Genomic DNA, 21,938 nt, shown 5'->3' with positions numbered 1-21,938 from the left:
CATTCAGGTCCCCATGAAGTTGCCAACCAGAGTTGCACCCATTAATCTACTTGTGGTCACCCACTTTCAAAATGCTGGGTTGGCAGGAGCTACAGTGTGTAACAGGAGCTCACCGGCTCTGCAACAGCAACAGGTTTTGAACCGAGCTGATTGTCAGCCCAGCTTTCTAAGTTTAAGTTTAAGTTTAAGTTTTATTTTATTTATATGCTGCCCTATTCCCTAAAAGGGACTCAGGGCGGCGAACAACTTAAACGGGAAGGGGAAACATACAAGTACAAAATAGACATTTAAAATGACCAACAACCACACCTGTTGAGAGGGGAAGGGAGCTCATCAACCCCAGGCCTGCCGACATAGCCAGGTTTTAACGGCTTTTCTGAAAGCAGGGAGAGAGGGAGGGTCCGAATCTCCACGGGGAGTTCGTTCCAAAGGGCCGGAGCTGCAACAGAGAAGGCCCTCCCCCGGGTCGTAGCCAGATGGCATTGGCTGGTGGATGGAACCCGGAGGAGGCCAACCCTGTGCGATCTAATGGGTCTTTGGGAGGTAATTGGCAGCAGGCGGTCTCTCAAGTACCCAGGTCCAATACCATGAAGGGCTTTATAAGTAATAACTAGCACCTTGAAGTGTATCCGGAGACCGATTGGAAGCCAGTGCAGCTCGCGGAGGATAGGTGTTACGTGGGTGTATCGAGGTACACCCACAATCGCTCGTGCGGCCGCGTTCTGGACCAGTTGAAGTCTCCGAATGCTCTTCAAGGGCTGCCCCATGTAGAGCGCATTGCAGTAGTCCACAAGGGCATGAGTGACTGTTGCGAGTGCCTCCCGGTTCAGGTAGGGACGCAACTGGTGCAGCAGGCGAACCTGGGCAAATGCCCCCCTGGTCACAGTCGACAAATGATGTTTTAAAGTCAGCTGTGGGTCCAGGAGGACTCCCAAGTTGCGAGCCCTGTCTGAGGGGTGTAAAATTTCACCCCCCAGCCTGAGTGATGGAATACTAACCAAATTTTTGGGAGGGAAGCACAACAGCCACTCGGTCTTGTATGGATTGAGCACAAGCTTGTTAACCCCCATCCAGACCCTGACAGCCTCCAGGCACTGGCACATCACGTCGACCGCTTCACTGAGTTGGCACGGAGTGGACAGATACAACTGAGTGTCGTCCGCATATTGATGGTATTTTATCCCGTGCCATCGAATGATGTCACCCAGTGGCTTCATGTAGATGTTAAACAGGAGGGGGGACAGGACCGAACCCTGAGGAACCCCATATTTCAGGGCCTAGGGGGCCACCACATTTCTATGCTAGTAATAAAATATAGACAGGTTTTTTTCTTCATCTTAATTAACAACATATAGCTGCCCTTCTTACCAAAATTGACTCTGGGCACCATACATCAAAGTAAAAATGAATAATTAGAGTCGATTATTATTAATAATAAGTAATGATAATACTTATCATTAATACTAATTAATAATTATTAATAATCATTATTCATAAAAAAGCATTAAAATATTTGCTTTGCTCATTTGAAACTTCGAGATCCAGTAATTCAATAAACCAGTTACACCAAACAACTGCAAAGTTTTGAGCTAAGTTCTCTTATTTCCATCTTCAGTGTTTATCAGTGAATTAGGGGTTAAATTTCTGTTGTCTTTGCTTCTTACTGATGTGTTCAGAGTATTTGGCTTTGGAAAATCAAACATTTTTGCTTCTCACCTGGACCAGAAGAGTGAAAGGAAGCAAAGAAAACAAGTCACAATCAGAAAGCTGCCTTTTTAAAAAATTGCCACCTTCTTTCTTTTTCTCTACATCAGTTGGTTTGCAGAAATTTCTCAGATTTCCTGAATAGCTGTTAGTCACAATATTTGTTTTTTTCAAAGTCACATTCTGTATGAGGTTTGGAAGGTTACGATCGAATATTTAGTCAAATTTAGTGTATTTTAAGGTGGAAAAGTGGGTCGTTAATTATTTGGGACTGAATTGAAAGAATTTAATTTAAAGAATTTTACAGCTGGGTTATAATATACTCTTGTTGACATTGTGACTCATGACACAAAATTAACACTCTGTCTATTGTTTTAAATCATTCTATTCTTTCATTCTAATTTTTATTCCAACATAAATATCAGGGAATTCCACTTTAATAAAAATGTCTTGAATAACTTTATTAATTAAATACCATTGCAGTAACAATATTATTGTCAAGACTGAACCATTTTGCTTCTTTCAAACCTTATCGCTATTCAATTTGCCAATGAACTGGGGCGGGGGGAGAGGGCAGAATGGAGTCCTGAGAATTTGTACACAGACTGTAAGACTGCAAGTGCTTGAAAAGAGGTGGATTTTTCCCATTAAAAAAAGAACATGTCATAATTGGACGATGTGATCACCCAGCGGTGGGGAGAAAGAGAAGTTATTGTTTAATTATGCAAGCATTCGCATGGGAAAACCAGAGCTGGTTTTGATTCTTCAGTACCAAAATGGTGTATCCAATAAAGTTTTACTTTTGGGAATTCAAAGCTCCCAAGAGTGTTTACTTGTTTTGGGTGCATTAGTTGGACAGTTGACAATTATGCAGAGAAATGATGGAGTTTCTTTAATTGGAAGAACCCTGATATCCCATAGCTATTAAATAAGTGCTAGATAGATTTTGAAATTTGGCAGAGTGTTGTACTCAATGAAGAAGTTAGGCTCTATGCTGAAATACGATTACCAGTGTGCCACTATATTCTACACTGATTAGGAGCACTAGAGAAATATATGTGATATCCTACATATTGTTGTATCCACTGATTAATGAACAAGGATGAAGACTCATAACTTCAGTGATACAAAGATTTTGTTTAAGATTACGATTATTGGAATATTCATGTGGAATAGTCAGCCAAACCAAGCTACCTTGGTACTTTAGGAACATTTGTAATCAACTTTAAATACATCTTTGTCCAAATGCACCCCATGTCACCTCCTCTTTGCAGCATCTTCTCTTAGTTTATGTAATCTCTTCAAACACGAATTAAAGCTCTGATCCCCTGAGTCCTTGCCACAAGAGAAACTTGTAGCATCAAGATCTGCACTGTTTTATTTTTGACAGCTATTAATCTTGTTGACACATCGTGGCTGACACAAGACATGAGAGCATTTTATTCATCCTCCGGTGAGAAAGTTCTGCCTTTGTATGTGAGAATATGCATGCACACCTCCTAACTGTTTAGCCTGGGCTCAGAATTCATCTCCTCATTAACTGGATATAATTACACCTGACAAATGTTCTGAATGCACCAAAGCATGAAAGTAAAAGACAGAAGGATTAAATTGATACAAGTCTGTCACCCTGGCAAATATAACTTCAGAAAGCTTAAGAAGGAGCAGAATGAATAATTGTTTAAGGATCATCGGTATGATTACAGGGTGCGATCTCAGGCACTGCACCTGAAGAGCCAGATAATTATGGCAACGACAAAAGAAAATCAATTGGAGTGCTTAGATAGGGGCAAATTTCTGTAATATAGCAGAAATGCTGGAATGCTAATCTCATAGTGCCTGACATGCAATCTAACAGAGCTGTTCTACTTTATTTTAAAGGATGGCTTTTTCGATGCATAAGAGCACACAGTAAAACAACTTTTTTTTGAAAAAGAAAAACATTAGCTTATTAATTTACTTGTGTTTTCTAAAAAGGTAACAGGAACAATTCCTTGCAATACCATTGATAGAAAAGTCAGTGGAATTGCACTGTGGATAACAATGAAAAATGTTACAGACAAATGAGCTCCTCTTTCCAGCACAGACAAACCTACAGTAAACCCACTGAAGGAAATTGTCTTAAGTATTCTGTGGCTGATGACAATATTAGCATGATCTTGTGCTCCTTGACAGAGGGGAACCACAACAGGGGCAAAAAAAGAGGCAAATGTGAAGCATGGGAGCATCAGAACATTGTGGTCAGGAAGCTGGTAAATGTTAATATTAATCAGTAAATTGTAGTGCTTTATTAGAGAAGTGGGGATTATCAGTAAGTTGCAGTATTTGAAACCCAGGGGTAAATGTCAGCATTCAGAAGAGCTTTTTTAATTAACAAATATTACATGTGTTCTTTGAAAGGCCTTTGAAAAGCATAGGTTTTTGCATAAGGAGCTTCTGCCTTATCAGTTCCTCTCTAGACTGCTCTCTTCTCACAGCAGTTAGTCTTCAAAAGTGGAGGCTTATTTCAGACATAAAATTCCATGTGGAGAAGTGAATAAATCTAAGATTTATATCTGTGGAGAAAAGGGTCAACTCACTCCAGCCTGCAATTTCCCTCCTCGCCCCTGCACCAAAAGTACCTTTGGAAACAAATTGCAAATAGGAGGTTTCCTTCATCTCTATCTAAAGCAATTTGGTATGTGTGTAGGTGTGTGTGTGTCATTGTGTTGGGCTAAAATGAGTTTCTGTGGCAATCAGAAGAAGGAAAAGAAAACTCTCACTGGTGTTTTCATTTCCTACAATTTTACCTGTACACTGTATGCATGGAAATGTTTGTGTGCACAGGTGTGCACTAACTTACAATAAGCCTAGGTTATGTCCATGTGTGCTATGTGTGGAAATGTGTGTGTGTGTGTGTGTGTGTGTGTGTGTGTGTGTGTGTGTGTGGAAGAGAGGGGGAAGAATATGTAGGAAGTTAGATATGGCTTTTGATCCTAAAATGTTGAGAATCAAGGGAGTTCACCTTGTATTTAGAGCACAAAATTACATGCTTATCTTAATGAAAACTGTGTGATTATTTAATCTACGTCTTCAGTATTCCTTCATCTGCATCATTTAATAGGGGTAACTATATCTGCCTATTCTATATTTCTCTAGCCCAGTGATGTTGTCAAGCACACACAAACAATCCACTTTTAGGAGAGTATAAGGTGAATTGTTGGAATGGATATGCAGAATTGAAATCTTTGGTGTTCAACTTGACCATGAAAGGCAAAGCTTTGACCTAAAACAGGAAATCAAGGTTTAACTCTCATCATTCCATCAAACAGAGTTATTGCAGTTATTTTGATCATCAAAGCTATTTTGAAGATTCATTCAGCAGAACCACATGGCAACACCCGTTTTCTGCCCATTCAGTTTTCTTCTGTCAATTCAGCAAATGCCAAGTCCATGGGGTTGTGTTTAGTTTGCACAAAGGAAGTCAGAGTGCTGATGCTTGGACATTTTGTGAAAAAAGGGGAACCTTTTCTTGCAAAAATTGCTCCCCATATTATTTTTAGCCAATTTCCAGAACCACTGGCATTCCATTTTATGGTTGTGTTTGGGGTACATTAATTCTAACGGACATAAAACGTCAGGCCAAAATCTGCCCTATAATTCTCCCCCCCCCCATTTTTTTACCAACATGAAAGAAACATTAGTTTGTTGGTTTTGTCTCATTTGTTTATTTTGCCTCATTTATTTTAACATTTCTGTTGGTGAAGGAGTTTTAAGCTTACATTAGCATTGTGGGATGGCTTTCTTTGTAGACCTTATATTTCATGAAAAAGCTGCATAAAACTTGGTAAAAACATAGCAGTTTCTAAGGTTAGAATAAAAGCATGGAAGGTTTTGCTGGAGGAAGACATAACACAAACACCTTGATTTAATCTCATAATTAAGGAAAACACCAGACCCTTGCACCCAACGATGGATGAGGTAAACTTTGCTTGGTTTTACATTTTAATTTTTTCAGCTTCAAATTAATAGACAATTGTACAAGAGACCATTGCCCAATTTTGTCACAAAATAAGATAAATGCAGTTTACCTGGAGAATAAAACATTGAAATTTGCCACACATTTGCTGAAGTTGGATTCCATTATGCCACTTACCTTATACTCGGGATAAACTGAGAATTTCTCAGGATTTTCCCCCAATTGTGTTTTTTAAGAAGGTAGCAGAAATAAACAAGGCTATTTACTGTGATCCATCTTTCAATTACTCTGAAACCTCCTGAAAACAGTTCATTCAGGGTCCAAATCCAATTTATTAGATGTTGGCACATCTGGGAAAACCTGAATCTGAAAGCTTCCAGGTTTTCCCCACCCAGTTGAAATTCAAGACCTGCCCCAGCACCCACATGTTCATCACATGGTCCAATCAGTCACTGTCCCAAAAGAAGATTCCTCCCAGTGATGCCCCTCCAGATGCCAGGGTAAGATGACCTTGACTCTCTGAGAAAGAATGTTATTTTGACTACAAAACCCCCATGCTCCATACAACCCACCTTCCAGTTTCCCACAATAGAATATGTGGCAGGCTTGAGGCCCCCTGTAAAAGATGACTTCTAAGCCTGACATTTATACTTCTCAATGTGGGGAAGTATTCTAGGTCTCATCACATATTCAAACACATGCCTACACATACACAGCTTGCCCTCTTGTAAGTGCAAGATGGTTACATTTCAATAAGAGAAATTTTACTGGGATTCTTGTTTGACCACTGATCATCTTTGTTGCTCTTCTCTGTCTAGAGCCTCAATGTCTGTTTTGTATCATGGTGACCAGAACTGGATGCAATATTCCAAGTGTGGTCGTAGCAGTGTAGACCAAAGCCATACTATGACTTCACACAATCTTGATACTGTTCCTCTGTTGATGCGTATTAGGATAGCATTGGCTTTTTTGGCAGCTACAGCACAATGCTGGCTTATATTAGAATGGTTGTCCACTAGAACACCTAGATCCCCTCACAGTAACTACTGTTGAGCCACCAATTCTATATTTGTGCATTTGTTTTTTCTTGCCTAAATTTTAGACCTTACTTTTCTCACTACTGAATTGCATTTTATTGACTAGGGCCCAATGTTCAAGTCTGTCAAGAACCTTCATTATCTTAGGTCTATTTTCTAAAGTGTTGGCTATTCAACCCAGCTTGATGTTGTCATTATATAGATTGCTTATCTTTTACCTGTTGTCAGTGACTTAGATTTGGACTTAACTATGTAGATGAGACAATTTTTAGATATTTGTTTGATTAAATATTACAGTTTTAGTTAACCATTATTAATTTATTCCACTGAATACAGCAACTTCATTGGATCTATATAATCTATATATGTTCCCTGTAAATGTTAACAGTTGCTTCTGATTCTTGGTGTTAATTTTATTACTACACTATAGTCTTCAAGTAATGCTTGATTAGAGTCTGGATTTTTAGAAATGACTTTTGGTGCCCTTTTAAAGGCTGTGGATGATATTTTAATTGGACAGTTCACACAGAGGCAAAATTTGAGAAATGTGTGTTAAATGTTTTATAGAAGAAGAACAAGAATATAATCTTAGAGTTGAAACATTAGTGTCGAGTCTAACACCCTACTAATTAGAAAGTAGATGTTTTGCATTTGGACACACACACACACACTCACACACACACACATATGAATGCTTACATTTACAAACACAAAGAGAGGAACAACATGTAACATCATGTCAGTTGAACACGAAATGTGCTTGAGTGTGGATTGTCTAAGGGTTACTAGATATGGGCTAAAAAAATCCCATTGACACTAAATGACAGCAAAATGTTACAGAAAGTTCAAATTACTGATAACTAGCAGTCCTGTGTATCATTGTAGTATTTGTCACAATCATCCATCCCCTCCCCAATCTTCCAAACCAAGATGCATTAACAACATCCCTTTGTTGCCAGGGTGTAGTTGTTTTTATTGCTTCTTTATCCCTGGGTCAGTTCCTGCATAGAGCAAAGAGGTCAAGTCAGACATTTATGGTCTGTGCATAACATTGCTAAGTAGGTGAGGCAAAGTGTAAGCTTTTTACAAGGTAGGCAACCTATGACCCCAAGATCGTACAGTGTGTGCTAACTTGGCTGCCAGAGTCTACAGAATGGCTGCTGAAAATTGATAGTATGGTTTTCTACTATTGTGAGGCAGGAAACACACAAGAATTGTAGTGAAATATTAAAATGCATTTGAAATGGCTAAAAATGCGAAGTACCCTGGGTGGTGGAAGCAGGGAAAGAGATATCTTAACACAGACTCTCTTACATAAATGACCTAGCCTCACATTTCCCCCCTCATTGTTCAGCTGATTGTTGCTCACTCTCCCAAATCCCTGTGGTTATTAATATTTAGGAGGGCACTGATAAATCATTATCAACCCTAGTCATCATCAATCAGTATTTCCCAATTATTTTAATGGCACCATTTTATGCTGCATCATATTAAAATGTATGCATGCATGGACACAGTGGTGGGATTCAGCCAGTTTGCATCACTTCAGGAGAACTGGTTGTTACGTTTCTGAGCAGTTTGGTGAACTGGTTGCTGGAAGAAATCATTAAGGTAGAGAACCGGTTTTTAAATTATTTGAATCCCACCACTACTTGGACACCTAAACAGCCATACATATATCGCAGCAACTGGAAACTCATAGCATTTTGTCTTCTCAGTGCCTGCTTCCCAAAAATCATAATGGTACCTTTTTTTTTTTTGAAGGAGTCTAACTGTTTGTACTCTGGTCAGAAGACATTTGCATAATCCTTTGCTCTAAACTCTGACAATCTTTAAACCGGTGTGATTGATGTGCAAGAAAGAGGCATAACTTTACCTCATTTTTGATGATTCACTTAGCTTTGTTTCCAAATGTGCCCCCTAATTGTATTTATATAATAGACATCATCTAAAAGAATATTGGCATCTGCCAATCACAGTGATGATTAATCATTTTCATTTTTAGGACTTTCCTTTACTTAGGGGATGCCTTTGGAATGGTAATCCATTTACTGTAGAAGCACCTAATGCTTTGCTGCCTGTTACAGATACAATCTTGCTTTGCTTATTTGATTTGGGAAGCATCCACAAGATCTGCTTTGATGCAAAGACACTGTCCATGCTGAGTATGTAACTGGCACCCAGCAAGTCTAGTCACATCTTATTCCTTTAATGAAAGAGACACCGGAGACTGTTCCACAGTAGAAACCACACCAAATTGCTTCCCTTGGTGCCTTTTGCAGAGAACCTACAAACTAAACAGAGCCATGTCAGCTTTTTCAAAATGCAGCAAAACCAAACATACCAGGAAAAGAGAGAGAGAGAGAGAGAGAGAGAGAGAGAGAGAGAGAGAGAGAACAGGCTTTAAGCAAAATATGGGCTTCTCAGGGAATTCCTGGCAATTGTGCAAATGGTCCTCCAGAGCTACAATTAAAGCAAAGCATAAAATATATTCTTTGCCAGTTCTCACTTGCTAAACGTGCTTCTAGCTAATGTTTTTCACTGATTTACAGAGTTCCTGCAGCCTTGCTGAGGTTGTTGTAGATGCTGCAAGGATATACAGTATAAGCTTTGGAAGAGGAAATGCTCAGTTTTGCCAAATATTGAAGAGAGTTCATGAGTTTAGTAGGCAGTGATGCCAGTACGTTGATTTTGGCTTTTTATGTAGTTTTTCTTTCTGACTTGGTTTCATGTCCACAATATCTCTCTTCACAACTATTGATACAATAATTTTTCTCCTCCCTCCCAACCTTGTTGTCATTACCATCTGGAACTGTTGTGCTGTATTTATCCAGTTGGTCAATTGTTCTGATTTAAAAAAAAATAATTTCAAAAGAACAGGATTTAATTAACAACCACTGAAATCATAAGAACAGATTCTCTGTCCACCTACTCTCTTCTCCATTAAGTATGCTTATTGCCTCCTCTTTAATTCCTCCCCCCAGGATTTCTTTCTCAAAACTTTTCCTAAACTATTATTAAGGGTTTTCTTCCTTGCTAACACTAAATCCCACTCAGAGTGCAAGATCTCTGTTATTCATCTTCCCACATAACTGATTTTATCTTCTTTTGTAGATGTCTTATACACTGATTAAAGTATACACACACTTTGCTAGATTTCTCTTGATTGTTCCAAAGTCATTAAAACATATACACACAAACAAACACACACTATTAAGGAGAGAGACTTAGCCAGATGTAAACAATTAGCCTTGACCATCCTAGCCCTGACATCTGTTAAAGGCTGCCAGTTGATTCCATGGGATCTGAACTGGGATGTTGCATGGTGAACTGTATCATTCTATTTATTTCCTTATATAACGATCATATTTGGATTTACAGACCACAAATGTAGATGAGGCAAAGGAGTAAGAACAGCCTGTATGTGATCTTTAGGCAGAATATTATTTCTGAGCACCACAAAGAAAGTGAAAATATGTTTTACATCAAGTAGGGCAATAATCCAGTAACACTCCAGCACTAAAACATCTGTCACAATCTGAAGCAAGCATGATTGCCAGTCAAAGCAAACTATTTTTCCAGCTGATTTTTCTTCACTGAAAACAACCTCTTTAGAGGAAAACATTGTTCACAAATTATATCTTTCAGTGTGATTTTTCTATATTCCTTTCCACCACCACTACCATCCAAAAAAAACCCCTCTGGGCTGCTATCTTTAAATACAACATTCAAAATGAATCTGTTTTTCCAAACTCGACTTCGTTTATTGTATTATCTTAAAGTCAATGGTAGTAAAATTGGATGAAGAAAAGTAAAGGATATATATATATATATATATATATATATATATATATATATATATATATATATATATATATATATATATATATATATCCTTTATATATATATATATATATCCTTTATATATATACACATACACATACACATACACATACACATACACATACACATACACATACATATATATGTGTGTGTGTGTGTGTGTGTGTGTGTGTTGTATTTTGTGCTGATAAATAAATAAAGGGAGACTAGTATAGATCTATTTCAAGCTATTTAGCTCTCATCAGCTAGCCATACCCTTACTGGGATTCGAATCTGGGATGTATTGCATATTAGGCAGATGTGTTAACCATTAAGCCACAGGCTCTCCTCCGTTACCAGCTAAGCCAGGGAGAAGGGTATATATTTAAAGTCACAACCCCTGGTATGCCCAAATATGGGAGGAAGTTCACTACTTCCATTCTCTGTCCATGATAGCTGATAATGGAGTTAATGGTTAACACATCTGCCTAATATGCAATACAGCCCAGGTTCGAATTCCAGTAAGGTATGGCTAGCTGATGAGAGCTAGCTAAATAGCTTGAAATAGATCTATACTAGTCTCCCTTTATTTATTTATCAGCACAAAATACAACACAAATGTAACAAAAGGCAACAGTAAAAATATTGGGTTTCTGTCTGGATGATCTCTTGTGACGAGCCGATGGACAGAGAATGGAAGTAGTGAACTTCCTCCCATATTTGGGCATACCAGGGGTTGTGTATGTATGTATGTATGTATGTATGTATGTATGTATGTATGTATGTATGTATATGTATATGTATGTATATGTATGTATGTATGTGTGTATGTATGTGTGTATATATGTATGTGTGTGTGTATATATATATATATTGTGACTTCAAATATATATATATATATATATATATATATATATATATATATATATATATATATATATATATATATATATATATATATATATCAGCACAAATAAAAAAACACACATATATAAAATCAGGCTTGGATATGACTTTGCAAGGACTATTGATGGTCTTTGGCTGGCTTGTGAAGATTTTTTTTTGTTTAGTAAGACTTGTGACCTGATTAACTGAGAAGATTAACTGAGAAGCCAAAGACCATCAATATATATATATATATATATATATATATATATATATATATATATATATATATATATATATATATATTTGTGTATGTGTGTGTGTGTGTGTGTGTGTGTTGCATTTGTGCTGATAAATAAATAAAGGGAGACTACTATTTCAAACTATTTAGCTCTCATCAGCTAGCCATACGCTTACTGGGATTTGAACCTGGGCTGTTTTTACATGTTAGGCAGTTGTATTAGCCACTAAGTCAAAGCAGCTGGTATGCCCAGATATGGGAGGGAGCATACTGCACCAATAGTCTTGGATAACAATAAAGACTGGTTATGAAATGGCCTTCAAGAGCCATTTATGGATGGCCATCATTCAGAAGAAGGTAATGGAATATCACTTCTAAATTATTTCTAAGTAAATAACATGCATATATTTTGAGGTTACCAGTCCAATTCACAGCAGATTATACCGACCGAATCCTTGACTTTTCCCCTAAGCATTGGGTTAGGATGGGGGTTATTGAGTTGCTTGATTAATAGTTTGATAGTTTGATTGGTCTAGCCCTGTGTGAAAAAGGTTATTCTGCTTTTATTCTTGTTGTTATTGGTTGTGTGAGCCACTAGGATCACAGTGAAATAACTGTGTTATTAACACACACAAAGTATGTCTAAGATCAAAAGTATGTTTGTATTAAAGAATCAGAGATTTGACAGAAATATATGGAAAGCCAATATCTTGAACCAGAGAAGCGATCTGACTTTATTGCAGGAAGAGAACTGGATGGCTTCTTTGTCTACTTACCATATCTATAGTCTGTCTGTCTGTCTGTCTGTCTGTCTGTCTGTCTGTCTGTCTGTCTGTCTGTCCGTCTATCCATCCGTCCGTACGTCCGTACGTCTGTCCGTCTATCTGTCTGTCCACCCACCCACCTATTCATCTATCTATCTATCTATCTATCTATCTATCTATCTATCTATCTATCTATCTATCTATCTATCTATCGTCTGTCTGTCTATTATGGAATAATATGAACACATTGTTTTCCATATTGTTGTGGCTGAAGGTGGTAATAAGTCAGACCATCTGGCTATAAACTCAGGTGCCCAAACAGTCCTTACTCAGTTGCCTGTGGTCGGCACAATAAGCCACCTTTCCTCTGAAAATCCTGACAACAGTTGCTGGACAAATGTCAGGAAATACACAACTGCTAAATCTTGAAACTCAACACTACCCAAAGATACTGGCCATGACAGTCTACAACAGTATAAGGTAACAAATGTACAATATGTTAAACAGATATACTAGATAACATCTACAGAAAGTTTTATTAAAGCTCAAATACATGAATCCCATTACTTATAATCAAATCAAATTGATTCCAGTCAGTCATGGTGGGTGCTATAAATGTGCTGGGTTAAATTTGTACCAAAAACAACATGGCAGCATTGTGTTAGAAGTCTGTGTCAAACTGAACTAATTTCTAAACTTTCTGTATATTCCTAATACTTTTATTTGTAAGAAAAATACTTGGCGATTTGAATTTACTTGTCTATTAGCACATGGAGAGAACATCTGCAAACTTAACTTGAAATTAGACCTATTATACTAGTGATGGTTTATGGTTCATTTGAGGGTTAAATCACTGAAACGTTTCATCAGAAGATGAAGTCAGATCTTTAAAAACTTCAGAATACCTTCTGTTGTGTGAGAAAAGTGCAAATATATGAAAATGTAAATGCAGATTGGACGAAACACTTGTGAAACATGATTGGAACTCAGAATAATCTGGTTAATTTGTACCATCTGCGCTGGAAGCTGCTAGAGTAAAGATGGTTAATATGAGCTCAGTGGCTAATATACTTTGCATGTTTCCTAGTGTTGGACAGACAAATTCTTTTGTGTTTTTCCCCCGTGATTCTGATTTGATTTATTAAAAGACTATTTGCCTCACAATTCCTTTCAAAGCAAGAGATTTTTGAAGAAACAGTAATGGATGGTGTATGGGGTTGGTTGAACTTCTGTAAATGGCCATAAACGAATGAATGTCCTATCTTTCATGCCCAATTATCTCTCCAACTATCTGTAACTCCCTGGTTATCTCTGCTAAAGCAACTCATCCAACATATCGATCAGGGGTGTCAAACTCAATTTCATTGAAGGCCACATCAGGATTGTGTTTGACTTTGGGAGGCCAGAGTGGGCATGGCAAGGGTGGGCGTGACCATCTCAATGTCACTCATATTGGGGCGTCTGTGGCAGTCCAAGTGCTCTGCCAGCGAAAATGGGTTCCTGAGCTCCATTTTCAGCTGCAATGGCCTCCTAAAACCTTCTGCCAGAGAAAGCAGAGCTCAGAAGGACTGCCTGTGGCCCTCCCAAGCTGCCCGTGGCTCTCTCTGCTGCCCGCTGCCTTCCCAAACTGCAGGCCAGTCCTTTGCTATATCTGGGGTGGTCCCGCAGGCCGGTCTAAGTACCCTGCATGCCAGATCTAGCCCCTGGGCCTTGAGTTTGACCCCCCTGATATATAGCAAAGCTCTCTCATGCTATGGCTTTATAGAGATTCAGAAATCTTTGGTCAATTCTACTGCAAAATTGTGCCCACATCAGTGTCTTCAGTGAGGAAAGAAACGGAATCCCAAAGAGCAGGATCTGAGTCAGTAGCCAGGTAGCACTAAGACACTGGGTAACATGAAGAAATAGAAAGCTAGCACCAGTTCAAGGACTGTCTCCACTGATCAAAAGATACGATCGTAACTAGAGACTCCCTTGTCAGGTTACAGGATGCAATTGCCATAACGCTGCTTGATTATTATGCCAGTTCAAGGATATACCTTTGAAAAAGCCACAGAGGTCACAGTCTCAGATACATTTAAACTACCACAGACTCTCAGAAAGATGAGGTGAAGAGTACAAAATGCACAAGAGTGAAATAAGAGGACGGAGCACACAGAGTTAAGAGCATCATCTGTGAACTGGAACATCTGAGCAAATGACAGTGTACAACAAGGATCAGACATCTGTGGATATCCAATTAAACATAGTTTTTTTTAAATAACAGTTCATCATGATGGAGAATGGCTATATAATAGAAATGAGAGGTATGCTGGATAACACAGTGTTCTCTCTCTCTCTCTCTCTCTCTCTCTCTCTCTCTCTCTCCCTCGTTCCCTCGCTCCCTCGCTCCCTCGCTCCCTCTCTCTCTCCACAAAAGACAGTCTCAACATTTATTCTTAGCCACATAATGTAATCAAAAGACAAAGCAGTTCCCTATTTGCCTGCTATTTTAACTACTTTTAATTATCTAGTACTGTTTTCTCCCTTTATAGAAATATCAATGCGGAACTGTTATTCAATATACCCTAGTTCTTTAAAATCATTAACATATCTTGAAATGGATGGCAGACACCTGCCATCCAGCTAAAAATACAAGAGGAAAAAGCCCTTTATTACTTAAAAAAACAATCATATCAAAACTGAATTATTTTTAACAGCTATGTTCCTAGTATAGGAACTCATTTAAAGTGGACTTTGACAGCAAAAAAATGTAATGAGAGGAGACTCTAATAGGAAGGATGTTACTACAGCATTTAGTAGAAATGTAAGCTGATTCCATTATCTTTGCAGAGCAAAACCTCTGACATTTTCAGCTGCCAGTGGACTATTCCTAGTTTTTCATATGACATACGAAGAGGAAGATCAGAAGAGACTGACTTCTCTGATCCATAACCCAAATGCCAAATGAGGTTACCTAGAGACATCATAATGAATGATGCAGTATGGTGAACATTGCAGTCTTAAGGCCATAAGAAATGAGGGCTCCCTTGTGATAAGAGGCTGAACCTTTCAGAAAATGAAATATTTGTGCTGGGGAAATCCTTGTGTTAGACCAATGGCCTCATTCAATATAAACAGCCCCTTTTATTTCTTTCTAAACATGCCCAAAAGAAATTTGAGGCATGTTGTAAAGAATTTGTAAATATCTAAAACTACATAGCTGTTCTTCCATCACTGCTACTAGCTCTTTAATCCCTGCTGTATCATTTGTAACTGTCAATTCTATTATTAATCTTGTGTAAGTGTGTGCATGTGTTCCATAATTATAGACTTTCAACTGTGCTATTAATCATATTCATTGACAAATCATCTCAGGTTGTCTTTCAGCTCGCTGGTGTCACCTCTCCCTGCCACCAAGAAAGTTTCAGAGAAAGCTTGGAGATTTCCATGAGCATTTGGTGGGCAACTCAGCTAGGGCCTTAGCTGCTGCCTAGAATGTCGGTGGATGGGTGGGGCTTTGGACTATATAGCTCCTAAATATATTGATATACTCAATTATAACTTTAGTTTCAAGGGCCACCCAAGTTAGGTCAAGGTTCTGTCCCGCTATTTGGAAGCTAGTTAGGTTTCAGGAGCCACCATCTCTGATTCAAACTGGCTGTCAGTTTGTTTTAAAGCACATTTTTAAAGATTATAAAAATAAATTATGCAATCTTTAAATTGGAAATTTGTCCAGGATACCCATTTGAGTCAGAAGAGCAATTTCTTGATGTGGCAAATGGCCAAAGGCTTCTTGCTCTCAGGGAAGCATGTGATGCACCCATGACAAATTAATGGTTGCAACCCAACTATGGCTTCTTTGTATTTACTGTGATAAATTGGTAAAATAATTGAAATAAAGTTGGGATTCATTCTATTCCCCCCTCCCCTTTTAATGGGAAATGGGATATATATATATCCTATATACACACACACACACAGACACACAGACACACACACACACACAGACAGACATAAAATACTGATCATAATGACATTTTTCTTTAAGAGATGATTAAACATATTTTCAATGAAACAGCAAAAGAGTGATAGAAAATGTACGGCAGTTTGAGAGAGAAACCAAAATGGAATCTTGGAAGTGGGAATGAATCTTTGCCATTTATTGATTGTTTGATTGATTTGAATTTGTATGCAGCATTTGTTTTCTAGAGATCATGTGTCATTTTCTCTTTATTGCCTGTGTAGAACCCATAAGTGGAGTTGCAGACTTGGTGCACAGGAGAAGCGTATTGTAGTAGAATTGGTACAGAGTAAGCAAAAGTAGGGTTGTTTCATGCTGTTATACTTTTTTTTGGTAGAAGCTAAAAGATAGTGACTTTACCAAGTGAGATGAAATTAAATGAATAGGCTAACTATTTATAAATTAATTTTATTTTGTATTTTACAGCCAGAAACAATTTTCATGGTGTAAAAGGAGAAACGTTGTGGAGAAGTTAATTTTATGCAATGCACTATACAGAGATAAATGTGAGAAGCAATTAACAAAAAGGCCAATTTAAATAGTTCTTAGAGGTAACTCTGTAATATCATGCATTATGTTACAGCATAGAAATTGAAATCACTATAATTCATATGATCTATAGTATCTTTAAAGGAAAGCTATTCACTAGCTGAGATGTATGGCCAACACATTATCCTCAAAATTCCCCTGTCTTTATTTAAGTTGTAGGCTGCTGTGACATGCTGTGATTTATTTTAATGAAATGCAGTGCCTCACTTTGCATTTTGTGATTTCAAGACTCCTATAAGCTTATGTAAATTCCAGCTGCTAGGCCACAAGATAAAATCATGGCTCTTACTTACTTTCTTTATGTCACATAAATGTGAAAAATTGAAGAGTTGCTCCAGGCCAATGTGTTACATTTTACATTGTGGTGATCTCCAAAAGCTGCCTTTTCAGCTTGAATCAGGGCTAATGTTTTAAACAGCAGAAGCACAAAAAAAAGTGCAACAGAAAATTTTGCTGAATGTTTAGAGTTGGGACATCATGAGGTCTTTCTTTCCACCATGAAATTTATTCCTTGTTGAGATTTTATTGGTATTCGAAATTCTATCATGCCAATACCACATAGACTACAGACAGGAAATATACTTCTAAAGAATATTCAGGGTTAATCCACGTAGCCTTTTCTTTCTGACATGCTAAAATCATAAATCAAACTTTTCCATGATGTTGATATATGAAATCAGTCATATAAACATTCCAACATAAATAGAAATTATGACTCACCGTGTCCTATTTAACTTATTTGTCAATGATTTATCTGATTTTTTTTAGTAAGTCATGATTTGAACATCTGTAGCCTCCACAAACTGGTTGTTTAGCATATCTTATTGCCAAAAGTTTCAACTTGAAGTATCTATTAAAATAATAATAAATTGAGTTGCCCTTCAATTCTCATGGCTGAAAAATTCAACTAGAACAGTAAAATACAAACTCCACATTCTGGAAAAAACAAAACATAAACTGACCTATAATAAAAAGATACATGATGAAAGGCATGCAATTCTGAATGTTAGTGTGACCAACTGGATTCCCAGAGACTGGAAAAACACCTCTGAACACATTTGATCAAGCACAGAATCACACATTGGTGTTTTTTCTTATCCAATGATCCAAAATGCTATCCTCCATGGTCAGAAGGAAGAGGCCTATAGGGACTCTTGGAACCTACTTACTCCTTCCCGATATCAGCCGATAAAGGAAAGTAGACTGCAATATTGCATTATCATCAAGGAGTTGTTTCCCAGATATTCAATAGGGTAGCCAATTATATTCTCTCTGTCCTGCACAATTTGTATGCTATGTTCAAATTAAAATGGAACATTAATATTAATAATTACAGATGGCTGAGGAATTTGATCTGTGTGAATTCTAAAATATAGAATTTAGATTACTGAATAGATTGGTGTTGTCATGATTGCTTAAAAGATAAATGGATGGGTCTTATGTTTAAATCAAAACACAGCCCTTCCCTTCCATTCCCTTTGTCAACTCTGAAGCTGGCCTGACTGAGGCCATCTTGGAGGCTTCCGTGTTGCAACATTGGGCAACATTGAGGGAAAGGTGGGGGGGATAGAGATCGTTGGGGTTTTGTAGCCAAAACAAAGAGCCAAAGATGTTCCCACAGGTGGCTGAAGAGGGGAGGAGTGAAGTTTCCAAGCAACCGGAAAGGACTTTGATTGGACCATGTGACTGACTGTTTGGGAAAGGGGAAAAAACATTTACTTCTAATTAGGTGAAAACCATGGGAACCTTTGCTGTCAGTTTTCACCAGTCTGTGCCAATATGATATGTGCAATAAACCTGTTCCTTGAGGAACCTGCTTGCCTCTGAGTTCTGTTTGCTATGGATGTATTACTTGGATTGCTGACACTCTTCTTATTACTTCTCTCTCCCTCCTTCTCTTTGTCTCTTTATTGGTCAACAGTAAAAGGCCCATAGAATCAGTTGCCAGAGGGAAATGGGCAGGTGTAACAAAAGAACTCAAGATGATGGTCTGACCACATGATCAAAGGCTCTTTTTTATGCGCATTACATCTTTATTTTTTACCTTCTCTCCAACCCCCCCAGGGGTCCATTTTTTAAAAAGAAAGTTTCTCACTAAGAGAATCTATGTCCAATGCTACAAAAGTTGTAATATAAATATTATAGCTCTTTTAGTGCAAAGTATGAACCATTGTCTTTCTTTTAGTCATTATTCCTTTGCTTGGGAACTTCAGTATGTGAAAATATTTTAATAAGTTTCATTTTGACTATCCACTCAAATAGGTTTCACTTTAGGTTTATTACATCAACCACAGCACTTACTGGATAGCATGAAGTTTCACATAATTTTCACAACAATTTTTTTTGTTGCCTGACTTTCACTTAATTTGATGCAACTGTAAGGATAAAATTGATGAATGTTCATTTATTTTTTATGACTGCTATCCAATCTCTTCTTAAAAACCTCCAGTGTTGGAGCATTTACAACTTCTGAAAGCAAGTTGTTCCACTGCTCTAACTGTCAAGAAATTTCTCCTTACTTCTAAGTTGCTTCACTCCTTCTCTAAGTTGCTATTCCGCTTTCATCTTGTCTGTGCACCTAGTCTTTTTAATGTTCTTCCCATTCTGTTTATGCAATATGCTTAAGTGGGTCAAGGGGTGTGATAATGTGACCACCTTAATCTAGTCAACTAACCTTGAAACCTAAACTAGGAGGGGTTAAATTCAGCTAAAAATAGCTCCAGGGCTGTTTATGCTCCTTCTGTATCAGCCGTGCCATCTGAATAGGAAAGAGAGCATTACCAGGGGAGTTAATGGTTCCTTTCTGATTCTAAGAGGAAAATAGTATCCTAGAGTGGACTTATGAAAACAAGCCTTATCTTTTTACTTTCCATCTCCATCCATATGCCAAACAGTGAAAGAGGGAATAAATGCTCTCAACTCTGTCTGCTATAGCATTGAACTTGATTGTGCAATTCAGGAATTTTTTTAAACTTTTTTTTAATTAGAGGAAGAAGATACAAAAAGTCAGGATGTGACAATACACGATCCTCCATTACGGTCATCACCACTCCTTCCTTGCATCTTTGACAAGTAAGCATTACCAGTAAATGGGGGACAGTGAGTCAGTTAAGTACAGAAGAGCTGATTCGATGTTAAGCGGTAGAAATATGGCTACAGAGTAATATAGAATAACAGAGTTGAAAAGGACCTTGGAGGTCTTCTAGTCCAACCCCCTGCTCAAGCAGGAGACTCTATACCATTTCAGACAAATGACTGCCCAGTCTCTTCTTAAAATCCTCCAGTGATAGGACACCCACAACTTTTGAGAACAAGCTGTTCCACTGGTAGAGCGTTCTGACTGTTAGGAAATTTCTCCTTAGTTCTGGGTTGCTTTTCTCCTTGATTAGGTTCCATCCATTGTTTCTTGTCTTAACTTCCGGTGCTTTGAAAAATAGGTTGACCATCTCATCTTTGTGACAGCCCCTCAAACATTGGAACACTGCTATCATGTCCACCTTAGTCTTTCTTTTTTCTAGACTAGACATACCCAATTCCTGCAACTGTTCTTCATATGTTTTAGCTTTCAGCTTCTTAATTATCCCTGTTACTCTTCTCTGCTTTCTTTCCAGAGTCTCTACATCTTTTTTATATTGTGCTGACATTGTATGATATGATAAAAAGCATGAGATTTTCTCTGGCTAGCAGAAGTGAAGGATAAAAGTTGGGGTGAGGAACTTGGACGTTCATTTACTAGTCTCCAATTTCCATCAGCTTTGGCCAAGATGCCAAATACTTGGGAATTATCAACATGAACTGGCAGGCCATGGTTTTCCTGATTTCATTTAATTTTCTCCCTGTACCATTACTGATGGTTGATAGCAGCAGAATTCATCAGGGGATGGGATAAAAAGGTAAAGGGACACAATCAAAACCACACACCCCTTTTAACTTTATTTCATTCACAGATGTAAAAAAAAGATGGAGCTTCAGTGCTATTTTCACAACTATTCTTACTTTTTAGACTCTTCTGCAGGGTATATTATGAATTGTGCCTATTTCTCAGGGTTGAAAATGGATTCAGTCAAGAAATTTTAAAGGGGAAATGAATTAGAATACCACTTCCAACTATGTTTTGGGGTTTGCATATATTCATACATGAGAGTTAAATGTGTTAATGATGTGTTCAAAGTAAGTCTAATCATGTCAAATTCCTCTGGAGGAAAACAACATAAAGGAAAATTACTGGCACAGGACATTTTAGGTCAATAAATGAAATCTACTCACTTCAGCTGAGATACTAAGAAAATAACTTCTGATTTGTCTTTGATAACTTGACACATCTCTGTTAAAGCCATTGTGATTCTATTGTGACTACTTTTTAAAAAAACACAGATTTCATGCCAAATTTCAACTTAACCAGGACTAACACTTTGTACCATCTGAACAAGAACTATAAAACTATTTAGAATGGAACTCTCTTTTGCTTTACTCTACTCTCCAGATAAATAAGCTTGTTATAACATGTTTCTAGGGAGGTAGAAGTAATGGAATTACACACTATTCTTCAAAAAACCAATATAGATCTCCACAGTGCCTACCACCCAGTGAAAAATCAGAGCATTTACATCTGAAAAATAAGTTACCAGGAGGTTTAAGTTTCAGAAGGATTTGAACATAGTTCATTTTAGAAAATAACATGCATTTCATTTTACTTGCTGTTGCATGCATGTAATATCTTTTTGATAAAGTTTTGCTAAAACTTTTTCAACTCTTGAAAGAAAAGAAATTTACCATAAGAGGGTTGATATAAATTAAAAAGCAAATCTGCAAGTTATAATAAGACTTTGGTACCATCTTGTACTATGCTAAATTTGGAATTAAAGTCCTCAATTCCAAAAACTCTGAAACCTTTGTGGCAGAGGAAACAAACAATAAGCAAACAAAGATTCTATCTACTTGAATAAAGTCTTCATAGTACTACATGGAAACTCTC

This window comes from Thamnophis elegans, chromosome 5 (assembly GCF_009769535.1).
Source record: "Thamnophis elegans isolate rThaEle1 chromosome 5, rThaEle1.pri, whole genome shotgun sequence".
NCBI lineage: Eukaryota > Metazoa > Chordata > Lepidosauria > Squamata > Colubridae > Thamnophis > Thamnophis elegans.
This window is presented reverse-complemented; position numbering follows the sequence as displayed.